Source organism: Cyrtonyx montezumae, unplaced genomic scaffold (genome assembly GCF_038088225.1).
Source record: "Cyrtonyx montezumae isolate F1298 unplaced genomic scaffold, pur_monq_1.0 scaffold_25, whole genome shotgun sequence".
Lineage (NCBI taxonomy): Eukaryota > Metazoa > Chordata > Aves > Galliformes > Odontophoridae > Cyrtonyx > Cyrtonyx montezumae.
The window spans coordinates 7595080-7608202 of record NW_027071992.1 but is presented as its reverse complement, the minus strand read 5'-3'; the positions used below and the strand labels follow the sequence as shown (position 1 = coordinate 7608202).

The window sequence follows — 13123 nt, the reverse complement described above, 5'->3', positions numbered from 1 at the left end:
CTGAGCTCTACATTCAAGTAGATGAAATATGCAATCGGTGAGCATATCAATTACCAAAATACTAGAAATAGAAGAAGCAACAAATATAAGACATTTGTCCTCAGGGGAAAAAAAAAAAAAAACATCATCTCAATCTCAGAACAACTGGTCAAGCTGACTTCAACCACTTGACCCAGAGACTAGGCAAGCATCCAAGCACACAGAGGCCACTTTCTGCCATTCTCAAAGTTTCTCCTCTCAGAGATTCGGAAAACACAATCATAAAATTAACCAGTGGTTCAGAAGAAGCATCATCCCCACAGATGACCAGAAAAGCTTCCAAAAGTAATACATTTATTTGTATAAATATAAAACTACAATCATTATTAGCACCAATGATAATTTAAATCCTCAGGGTGATTTTGCAATTTTTGAGAGCCACAGCCCTTCAGAAAAGTTTTTACTCACTAAAGATAGAAGAAAAATTAAAACATCACACATCTGAAAGCCTGTGAATAAAGATTCCCTGAAACTTCAGAAGCACAAGAGATATTCACAATAGTTTAAGTACAAGGTAAAAAGCTACCCATAAATTCAAGATTAAGCATTGTGTTAATGCTTTCCATTTCCAGCTGGGAACACAGGACTAGATTATGATCACTGTGAGTCATTAATTTCCAACTTTTGCAATAGCTGATAGCTACATGAAGATCTGTGACAGACAGTTGTGAACATTCACTGCAATATGTTCTCCAAACTCTTGACAAATACTGTGAGCTACAAATCATCTCCCCATTCGCCATCACAGATTAAAGGTAGCAAGGATTAAAATTCCAAAGCCTGAAAATTAGAAGAAATTGCCAACATTGTTAGCATGCCAATAAAAGAACTTTGAGTCTTTGATGAACAATTTATTTCTCAAAACAGTCAGGAAACATTAAGAGAACATCAGAGAACTCTTAGCAATCACTAGGTCACAGAATACACAGCCTTACAATTCCCAGCTTGGACAAGGAACCGGCTCCAAAGAACCATTAAAACAAATAATCATTCATCAGAAGAAACTGTTATAGAAAAGGCAATAGAGTGGTACATATTGCATGCATACATACTCTTCTTCACAGTGCAATGATGGAGCGCTGGCACAGGCTGCCCAGAGAGGTGGTGGAGTTTCCTTCTCTGGAGACGTTCAAGACCCGCTTGGACGCCTACCTATGCAACCTGGGCTAGGGAGCTGCTTTGGCAGGAGGTTAGACTCCATGATCTCCAGAGGTCCCTTCCAACCCCTATAGTTCTGTGATCTTTTGGGGCAATAAAACCTTCTCTGAGGGAAAATGGTCATAAACAATAACACTGAAATTCATACAGCTTGGTCCACAGATAAAGTTGTTCAGCTTTAATATCACAAGAGACTTTCCATTCAGACAGTTCAAGATATTAAAGGCTGAAATATATTATGTCATCAGACTAGAAGTCTGAGTGAAGCAAAAGTCGATCAATGTCAAAGTCAATCTATGTGTAAAATAAAAAAAAGTTCATGTATAAATGTTATGTATTAAATCTATCATACCAAGCAAAGCAAACAAGGCAAAGCGCAAAGCTCTTACCAGCACTGACAGAAAGGGTCTGTCTCCACTGACTCATTCAGATATTCACATGAAAGAGGTAGGCGTTAAAAACTAGTCCCGACTTGATACAGAAATCAATTCTGCTGAGACACGTGGTCCATAGAAGAAAGAGTTAGATGGGAAATTAGCATACCTACAAGGTTTTTAGCCAAGCATAGTATTGCTGTAAGAACAAAGTCAAATTTAACTCAGAAAGGCAAACAAGAAGTAAAATATATAAGAGAAAATCTATTTATCTTTACAGAATTAGAGAATATACATTTATGGAAGAATATAAAAGATTAAAAATAAACAGTCTATTGTTTGATAACTCCTCTCAAAATTACTCAGAACTCAGTACAAACTATTCTGCTTACAAAAGGGATTTTACAGAGGCTCACACTGGAAGCTGAATAAATAAAATAGTTGGATGGGACAATTACTTGACAAAGAAATTTCTGAACCAATGCAGATAAAGCCATATCTTAAGTAGAAAGGCTTTTAGAAAAAAAGAAGTTCAAGTTCACTCCCAGTATCTGAAGACAATCCAGTGATTCAGAGCTAGCCAACCTGAACACGAGATAATAATAACAGCATCAAGATTCACAAGGACTTTTTTCCTGCTCTCATACAAAGGTATTTCCCAAATCCCCCTTGACAGCCAATCTCGAGTTTTACTAATTCCTTCAGAAGGTTACATCAACCATGATTAGCCCTCAAGGTAGAACACCCTCTCCAAGACAAAGAGTAAATAAAAATTCAAGCATATAACAATGTAGTGGTTTCACATTGTGTAACTACCCTTTAACAGTGGCTTCAGAAAGTACTTCCTTGTTGCTATGCTGAATAGCAGGCTAGCAAGAGAATCTGGTTATACTAACAGATCATTGAAAAGCCAAAGAGGTAGATTTAAATAAAATAAAAATAAACACATTTCAAGTCACAGAGCACTGTTTGTCAAAACACATGTGAACATCATTTTGGGGGCAATGTATGGTACTGTGTTCAATTTTATAATTGAGACTGCTCAAAAAAGAGATCCCCCCCTATATTTTATTAGCACTGCATAAGAGAGAAATCATTACTCCAGCACAATACCACCTTCCTGCTCAACCATTCTGGATATTCCTGACAGTTGAGAAAAATATTAATTTTTAAGAACAATGCATTTCAAAAATCCTACATTACAAAATCATTTAGAAATCCAGACACATGAGATGTTTTAATTTTTTTATGTTATAAGAGTGAAGAATGTCTTAATAGTGCCTCAGGAAAACTGCATAATGCGAGGACTAAAATCTGAATTTATGTAACAGAGCAAGTATGTTAGTGTGATTAATAATTTGAGCCACTGTTGATGACTGATAAATTAACACCCTTTGGAACTAGAGATTTTAATTAATTTTCCATTTTCGTTATGAATCCAACTTCAATGCTATCTGGAAGCTAATGAACTACAGAACTATTTCAAAAAGGAAACTACGTTTCTGAACATACAAGAAGTGGTGTGTGAGAAAACTCCAGCAAAATAAGACTGTATTGAATTATTATTTATATCTGCATCCTGTTTAGCCATTTCAGAAAAAAAGGTTTCGTTCATGTTTTGTAGACCCCTTTGTGTAAAGCTTTAAAAAGTTACTGCTGAAAGAGGGAGGGCCCCAGTACTTATATCCTCCAATTCACACTGTGCAACAACTCAGAACTTTCAACCTGGATACCCACAACAAAAATAAAGCCATCTTATCATTTCCTCAGAAGTGGTTAGTTTTAAGCTTTAAACAAAGAAATATAAAAGGGATGTTGAACTATAGAAAAAAAAAAAGGTATTGTTTATAGTTCTACGTAACTCCAACAAAATATTTCAACTGAGCCAAAATCAAGCTTTACCAGAGAAGGCTATGTCCGTCAAGAAACAGCTTTGGAAAAGTGATACTTTAGGGCTTTCTTCATGATCCTAAGACTCATAACCTCTGGGGAAAAAATAATAATAATAAAAGCAGGATGGTGTATGGATAGAGCTATGCATCCTTTCCTGGCTCTATCACAGAAGCACTGTGTTGCATCCATACCACCAAAAGATGCCATGTTGACTTCAGATGTTACAGTTTATAATCCCATACTCCTAATCCTGAAGACAGTTTTGCAGTAAAAATACATCTTCTTATACTGTCTTACAAGGATATCCCAAAACATACGTGGTGGATGTCACAGAACTAGATGCTAGGTCTTGTAGCATTTGAATCAAACTAATAACCGTAGTTATTAGTTTGTTAGTTATTAGTTATCAGTGAAACCACATACATTTTTGGGGGCTTTTTTTGATAACATTGTTTCCGACAGCATTTTTATGTTTTCTAAAGGCATCTGCAAGATTTAAAAAGACATTCTTAATCTGTTACACAAAAGCAGACTGACAGGATGGACTTCTGTTACAAAGTATATAACTAGATTAATATAAACAAATTAATACTTTGACAACTGGAATGTAGATTTCTGAAAGCTATAAGAAACTACTTAAAGAAGATGAAATTCAAAGCAAACAACTGAGTCAGAATATAAACCTAGGCTGCAGATGACTCTAAACAGAAACTTGCAAGAACATACATACAAAAGCAGCCACACTAATTGGTGTAAAATCTGTACTTTGATTACTTCTTTGAATACAACAAAGCTAATAACTGCTTAACTCAATTTATATGTAGCAGCAAACACCTGAACAAACCAATTATTTAGTTGATTACAGCCTAATCACTGTTAACTTTATTCACTGCAACTATATTAATGCTTATACATAGAAAGTGAATTAACTTCACCCCCTCATAATTGTGACAAAGCACACTCTAGCTGAAAGCCCTGCAGCTCTTGCTTCTTTCTTCCTTGGAGCTTAGTCAAATGGAAGTAGTTCTACTAGACTGTTGGTCCAACCAGGTAGGTTGTCCTGAATCAAATGACAAGAGTTCAGAAATAAAATGCGCTTTCTCTGCAAAAGACTAGATCAATAGCTGTGCTATAGTTGCTGGTCAAGGTTTCGCAGCAATTCAAGGAACTCCAATGAAAGCATATGCAGTATGCTTGCATTCAAAGCATACAAACCTTCAGTGTAAAAATCCTGACACTAAAAAACTGTCTTCCCAATTGCTATAGAAGAGTTGTTGAGTCAAAACCAGTCTCTTAAGGAAAGAAAATAAAACTAAAATAAAGAGCAACAGGTATTTTTATGTTGTTTCTACTGTCTAATAACATTGCTTACGCCTATCTTCAAAAGGTCTTTCCAGGTATCCTGCAGTGCATACCCAATAAATCACCCTCAGCAAGTAGTTTAATAGGCCCATCATGAAAATAATAAGTTGCTTCTGAATTCTGTTCTAGTGAAGCAAATAAGGAAAAGAAGAAAAACTACAATGCCACATCTCTCAGTTGTGAACAGACACAAAATGATCACTCATTTTTAACTCAGATTCTGTACAGAATGACCAGGCTGCTAACTTACAGAAAGCTGAAAAACTGTGTGATAGTTTTCAAACAAATGAACAAACTTTTCTTGTTTGCTGTAGGTGAAAAATAAAAAAATAAAAATAATAAAAAGAAAAAACCCAACAGCTTAAACTGTAGCAAGAGAGAGTAACAGAAGATTTAGGCTACATCTTAGAAAAATCTAATCTAGCCTGGGGAAAGGACTAAAAGAGAAGACAGCAGAATTTGGTAAGGGTTTGTTGTGGTTTGTTTTTTTTAGAAAGCCATCTGGTCAAAGTCTGGTTTGGCCATATAGCTCATGCTTCTTCTGAGCCAGGGATGAATTAGATGACTCTCCTTTCAGCCCTATTTGAAATGACTCTTTCACATATACATGAAAAACACAACCCTTTGTGCAAGTAGGCAGACTGATCCTGAGGCTTCTTATATCTTACCAATCTCAGTCATGAAATCTTGCATCAGCAAGATGTTAATACATAAATCAATCCGACAGTGAAGCAACTTTCTGATTAAAGTCATTATTTTAAAGTGTTTTTAAGCACTCACAAACTCAAAGCAGCCCTGAAAACCTTCTATAGATAAGTATCCCAGGTAATCCTTGCAAGGTTCTACCACACTCCACTACCAAACAATACTCCTCAAATAAATAATCTGTTGTCAGTGAAAATGCACAAAGCCATGCCAACATGAAACCAAATAGTATTTGCAATATTACTCAGAAAAAAGCAAACTACTAACATCTTCCTTCTCTGAGGACAAGCTTCCTACACTACAATACAGAATTTTAAAAGGAAAAAATCCTTACCTCATGCCAATCCTTTGTTCAATCCCATGCAAAAATTCAAGATCACAACTTTTTAAAAATTTTATAATTTGAACAGTTGGAAGTGTTAACAGCTGAAGACTAATGAAATGTCATAATTCAAATGCACAGATATCGATGAAATGAGAGCAAGTGCCAAGCCACAGCACAAGGCATCACAACTCTCTAAGTTCATGGACAGCAAGAAGTTGGGGAGAAGTGTTAATGTGCATGAAAATAGGAAGGCCTACAGAGGGATCCAGACAGGCTGGATCACAGGGCGAAGGCCTGTGGGATGAAGTTCAACACCAAGTGTTCCTTTCCAATTCCTGCACTTTGGCCACAACAACTCCATCCAGCACTACAGGAATGGGGTAAAGTAGCTGGAAAGCTGCACGGAAGAAAAGGATCTGGTAGAGTCCACTGACACGCAGCTGAACATAAGCCAGCAGTGTGCCCAGGCGACCAAGAAGGCAAATGGCATCCTGGCTTACATCAGCAATAGTGTTGCCAGCAGTGTTGCCAGCAGGAGCACGGAAGTAACTGTCCCCCTGTTCTCAGCACTGGTGAGGCTGTACCTCAATTACTGTGTTCAGTTCTGGACCCTCTGTACAAGAGGGGCACTGAAGTCCTGGAGAGCATTCAGAGAAGGGCAGTGAAGCTGTGAAGGGTTTAAAGAGCACATCTGAGGAGAAGCAGTTGAGGGAACTTGAATTGTTCCATCTGGAGAAGAGGAGGCCCAGGGGAGACCTTTCTGCTCCCTATAACTACCCAGAAGGAGGTTGTGGCAAGGTGGGGGTAGGCCTCTTCTCTCAGGTAACCAGTGATAGGATGAGAGGAAATGGAGTCAAGTTGCAACAGGGAAGGTCCAGGTTGGCTATTAAGATTTTCTTCTCTGAAAGAGTGGTGAGGCATTGGAACAAGCTGCCGAGGGAAGTGATGGAATCAATACCCTTGGAAGTGTTTAAGGAAAGGGTGGATGCAGTAATACGGAACATGGTTTAGTGGGCAATATTGGTGGTAGGTGGACATTTGGACTAGACAATTCTGGAGCTCCTTTCCAACCTTAACGATTCCACAGTTCTGTGATTCAAAACTATTAGATTAGCTTCTAAGAGCTGTTAAGAACTTGCAAAATAAATAAATATCCCTGCCACTTCCTAGCATTTTATATTTCAGTTTACTCTGATGAAAAAAAGCAAAAAAAAAAAATAGCTTCCATCTCATCCAGAGTTTTGAAAATTGAACCACTAGCTCTAAGACTTAGGAATACAAGCAGACTCAGAAATAAAAGCATTCAGAGGCAATTCCAAATACATTCAGATTTCATACTCAATTAAAAGCTTTATTCATACTGTCCACCTGAAACTCATTTACCATTCACTACAGAGAAGAAGCTTATACAAGATTAACTCATATTACATTACAGCCTCAGAAGAACACACATCTAAAACCTCAATTTCTTTTATCGTGATTTTCTTGCTCAATGCTATACTCTGAGTATCATACTTCTTATGATAAGCATAAAAGCAACTTTTTTTTTTTTAATTTATGTATGTTTTTACTTTCTTCTTCTTGGGGTATTTGATTAGAACTTGCTTTAGTGACCCTCACAGTCAGATGCTGCACAGTCAATTGCTGACTTCAGAACTTGGGGATTTTCATACTACTGCTTTTTAAAAGCCTCAGCTTTTTAATATGGTACGCAGAGATGTGCATTTAATCCCTTTCAGAATAACCTTCTTATCCAAAGTTGAGAGATATTATAGTGAAAAGCACTTTAAGAACCTCCGAAACTAAGACACCTCCAACATATTACAGCAGCACTGATATAACCTGCACCTGTGACCATCTCTCAGTCTTAGCAGATTTGTTCTTTTCTAAAAATGATAAATTCAAGAAAATAAAATAACCAGCTAAAATTGTAATGATATAACAGCAATTCCAACACAACAACAAGACATAAGCATCTGAAACACATACCTTGAGATAATAATCAAAAGTTTTTTCCAACTTTTTTTTATATCTTATTCCACCCCCTTTTGTTGTTCCAAGATCTGCTGTTTCTATTGGCTCACCTTCACAACAAACACCACTTCATTTTTCCACAGGTAGACAAGAAGTGCACATGGCACAGTACTTGCATGGTTCCCACGCACACTGCTGTGTTTGATACTTCATCCACCTGCACGCGATCTGCTTATCTCTCCTATGACATTGTGAATCAAACTATCAGTGTCTTTCAAGTCTCTAGTTACAACCATGCTACATGCTGCTATCATAGGATTGTTATTTAGGTGTATATAGCCCAGACAAATGCACTGGAGTATCTTCCTCATAATCCAAAACAACAAAATTAAGTAAGCAGTTTATCAAGAGAACAGTAACACAACAAAATCCAGGCTAAAAAACAATGGAAAATGTATGCAGTTTTGAAATTTGACTTCTAACTTCAACAGAACAAGTTTTAAGCCTCTTAAGCAGTAGTAATTGGGTTAGAGTTGGATAAAAAAAAAAAAACAGAAAACAGAAAATTACATACAAAATAGTCCACCAACAATCTGGATGGATTTTCGGAAATCTGACCTTAGATGCATGCTCTAAATATCCAAGTTGATGAATTACCATGAACTACAAATGACAGTAATATATTACCAGATTTAAAATACTTCTAAATTACCAGGTTAATATACTTGATAGACATTAATAGCTGGACAAAATGGTGAGCTTAAAAGAGTACAGTAAATAACCTTCTCTAAGTTTAAGTATATGCTGGTTGATATGCTCACAGAATGACAGACTGGTTTGAGTTGGAAGAGACCTTTAAGATTACATAGTTTCAAGCCTCCTGCTATAGGCAGGACACTTCCCACTAAACTAGGATGCTCAAAGCCCCTTCCAGCCTAGCTCTGAACACATCCACAGCCTCTCTGGGTAACACATCCCAGTTCACCACCTTCATATTAAAGAATTTCTTCCTAATATCTAGTCAGGATCTACCCTCTTTCAGTTTAAAACCATTTCCCTCATCCTGTCACTACGCACTTTAATAGAAGTCCCTCCCCAGATTTCCCATAGGTCCCCTTCAGGCACTGGAAGGCCACTGTAAGGTGTCTTCAGAGCCTCCTCTTCTCCAGGCTGAAGATCCCTCACTCTCTCAGCCTGTCCTCATAGGGGAGGTGCTCCAGGCCTCTCATCATCATCATCATGGCCCTCCTCTGGACACACTTCAACAGCTTCATGCCCTTATTGTACTGGGAACCCCAGAACTGGCAGCTGTAGTCCAGATGGAGTCTCACAAGATCAAGCAGAGGGGCAGAATCACCTCCCTCAACCAGCTGGTCATGTTTCCTTTGATGAAATCCAAGATGTGGTCTCCTGGGCTGCAAGTACATGTTTGTCAGCTCATACTGAGTTTTCTACTGACACCCCCAAATCCTCCTCATGAGAGTTACTGTCAAGCCATTCTCCACCCAGACTGTATTTGTGCCTTCAACTGCCCTACCAATCCAGGTGCAAGACCTCGCTCTTGGCTTTCCCAAACTTCACGAGGCTGGCATGGGCCCACCTATCAAGATTGTTCAGGTATCTCTGCATGGCATCATTTCCCGCTATCATGTCAACTGCACCACTCATCTTGTCACTACAATGTGAACTGTGCTTAAAAAGAAAAAGCAATTATTAATGGAATTTGAGGGAGAGATTCTAGCATACCTCAAAACATTTCATCTGCACACAAACACCTTTTTAACACCACACCCATCCCAACCAATAACTCTGGAAGTTAAAATACTCTGTGCTAAAACTAGAGGAAGTGAACAAAGCAACATTAAGAAACAAGTATGAGGTACAAGGAAAATGAATCATGTAGAAGAAAAAGCATTATTTTCGTCATGATTAAGTGACAAGTAGGGCCAGTTAAAGGACAGTTTAACAGGATGAGAGCATAGAGAACAGATTAAATAATGAATAAACGAATTGAGGAATGCGTAACAGTCACAAACAATAGTAATTTGCATGACTGCAATTCCATATATAGCTGGAGCAAAGAAATTCTACATGCAGAACCATGCTAACTGATAGAGAAGATTTCAAGGGGTGAATGGTTAAGGTTATTTCCCAAACCAGGGGCAGACAAGGCACAGATAGACAAGTGACAAGGAATACTTGTCTCATTGTGCTAGCTGTAGCAGTCACAAAAGAAATCCATTCTGTGAAGCCTTGCACCTCTCCTCTGCCATGTCCAGTTATCTTAAAGATCCCATGCGGTCTTATTTCACACAGTTTGGACTGAGGAAGACATGCACTGAACTACAAGCTTGCCTTCAACAAGACAACATGATAATGAAAGCAGACAGGAATACTGTTCCTCAAACAGGAAAAGTAAGCAAAAAGAGTAGGTCATGTTTCAGCCTGAAAAGCAATGTATAGTAAAATAACTCTACAAAAATTATTGTTGATTCAAGTTAGTTTTTGTGTGCTATGAAAAAAAGAGTATTTAATGAAACAAGGTGGGCCCAGGGCTTCAACTGAAAGCATTAAACACAGCTAAGAAACTGAACTATTAAGTTTAGAAAGGCTTGAAATAAACACTGCTGCAGAGAGACACAAAAGAGATTTGTCCATACACACAGAGCAATTTCAACAACAGCAGAAAAAGAATTTTGAAGTCATAGTTACAATACACTGAAAGTAACCTCTACTTTCTAGGATGCAAGACGCTCTAGACATCATTTCTCATGTCTTAATGATTCTTAAAAGTCCATGCCCCAGAACACCTTTTTAATATAACAATGCACTTAGTTACTTGAAAGCTACCTTTTGAAATATGTCAATTTATACACGTTAACTGCAATTATATGGAGTTACAGTACCTTTTAAACACTACAGTTATTTCTACTCTTCAACAATACAAAGTCTTCATATCACAGAACACAGATACAAGACTGTATAAAATAGTAAAAATGATCCAAAAACTTGCAATAAAAGACTGACCAAAAAACACAGAACCACAGATTCACAGAGAAACAGAACAATCCAGGTTGGAAAAGACCTTCATCAAATCCTATCAGCAACCTGACGTACCAAGTCACATCACTGAACCATGTTCTTCAGTACCACACTGGGAGATACTGACACAATCATTTGTAAACAACCACTGCAATGCAATAATAGCTGCACTGGATTTAGCATGCTAACTAAATAAGCATTCAAATTTCAGACAATCCTGGCACAGTAAAGTTTTGAGGAGGTAAAACTTTATGGTGTAAGTTATTTGAAATTGATTATAAAGAAAGACAATAATATTATAAAATATCAGTGACTTGGAAATAACCTGTGATATGAAATATTACTATTTTAAAATTGATTCACAAATCATTTAACTATCAAGAGGTTTCATCGCACATCCGTCTCTAATGGCAGACATTTAGCCAAAGAGGTGACCAGGAAACAAACGTATTTCTCATAACCCTCTCTTTACAAACTCCCTCAACAGAAGTATCATTACACCAATCACATTTCCCCTCAGAAATCAATCACACAATTTGGAGAACGCTTACCTAATCTTTAAATTTAGTGAATCTATGATCTTAATCACTTAAGTGACTACTCCATCTCAATCTTCTATTTTGTCCCCAACATAAAAGCAACTCTCACAAGATTCCCAATTAATACTTGCCTCTGCCCACATACACCCTGAACATTTAGGCACCTTCTGTGTGACAGACCAAATTGCTGAAATATAAAACACACTTTTTACTATTCCATCCTCCTATGAGTCTCCTTTCTTCTCATTTCTGGAACAGTAATCTACTTTCTTCCTTTCTCTAAGGAGCCTGGCTTCACATTATCACGTTTTGCCTCTTTCAACTTCTTAGGCTTTCTTTTTCCCCTGGACTTAAGAGTAGAAAGTCCCACTTCTTACCCTGTTCCACAATAAACCAAGCTCCAATTTAAAATTGTTTAAAATATTCTGTGAACAGTAAATAGATTGGCAATTTAATTCTAAAGTTCAGAAACTCTCCAGGTAGAGTTTTAGACATAACAGCTAGTAACAATCAGCCTTTCTATCTTCTAAGCTCATTAATTTCCCATCCAAAACACAGAACAGACAAACTCCCTTCACACTACCCATTTTATAAACAAAGTGTGATGGGACTCCAAGGTGACCAGAGATCTGCTGTGGATTTCTGCAAGTATTTTTCTTGCAGTGAGTTTCCTACTGATATTTTAAATAAGCTATAAATGCAAAAGCTTGGGCTTATTAGAATACTTAGCCTTTTAAGACTAGTGAACAAAAAACGTAAAAGAAATTCTGTATCTAAGAAGGGCCTATAAGAAAGGAGACAGATTCCTCAGCAGGGTCTTTTGTGATAGGACCGAGGGAAATGGTTTCAAACCGAAACAAAGGAGACCTACACTGGACATAAGGATGAATTTTTTTTATTGTAAGAATACCAAAGCACTGGAACAGGTTGCCCAGAGAGGTGGTGAATGCCCCAACCCCAGAAACATTCAAGATCAGGCTGTACAGGGCTCTGAGAAACTGATGTAGCTATAGGTATTCCTGTTTATTGACCTTCAAAGGTCCCTTGTGACTCAAACAACACTATGATTCTAAAATTAAGGTTTATTAAAAAGTCACTCTTGTTCTTGTTGATCTTCCTGGTACTTTCCCACATGCTCAGTAGGAGGCTAGTCAACTCCACAGGTTTTTGGACTGGAACAAACCTTTCACAAGGATTTGTAGTCTCTAATATGTTTTCCTTTCTGCCACCAAGGAGGCCTGTGTATGGTTGGTGATGATGCATCAGGCACCAACTCCCTCCGCCCCAAGAATACTTCCTCTCCTATATCAGTTATTACCTTAATGAAAGTGCTTCTTGAAAAGGACTGGTTTTGGCCAATAACGAATCTCACAGCATGCTGAAGACACAAGCCTGTAACTATATAGAAACAGTAGCTGCATGGAATTCAGTAAACCACTAACTACAATACCTGAGCAAACTTTTCAACTTTATAATGAGGTGTAATATAAACATATCAAAGACAGATATACTAATGGAGAGAATTAGAGAAGTCTTCTATTGCCACAAAACTAACTCAGATGAAATTCTGCTGCATTTGCTGCATTTCCTTGAATTTATTCCATTTTCTGCCTGCTTGTATGACTTCTTCCCTTATAACGTATCTATTCCTGAACAAATGCAGGATGTGTTTAGAAAACAAGTTAACATCTACAGTACACTTCACTATTTAC

General features: G+C 37.5%; 1 protein-coding gene across 5 annotated transcripts in view; it reads right to left on the bottom strand.

The window, feature by feature from the left end:
• ARL15 (ADP ribosylation factor like GTPase 15) overlaps positions 1-13123 on the bottom strand; it is a 215296-nt gene that overhangs the window by 180789 nt on the left and 21384 nt on the right. The gene's annotated exons all lie outside the window — the stretch shown is intronic.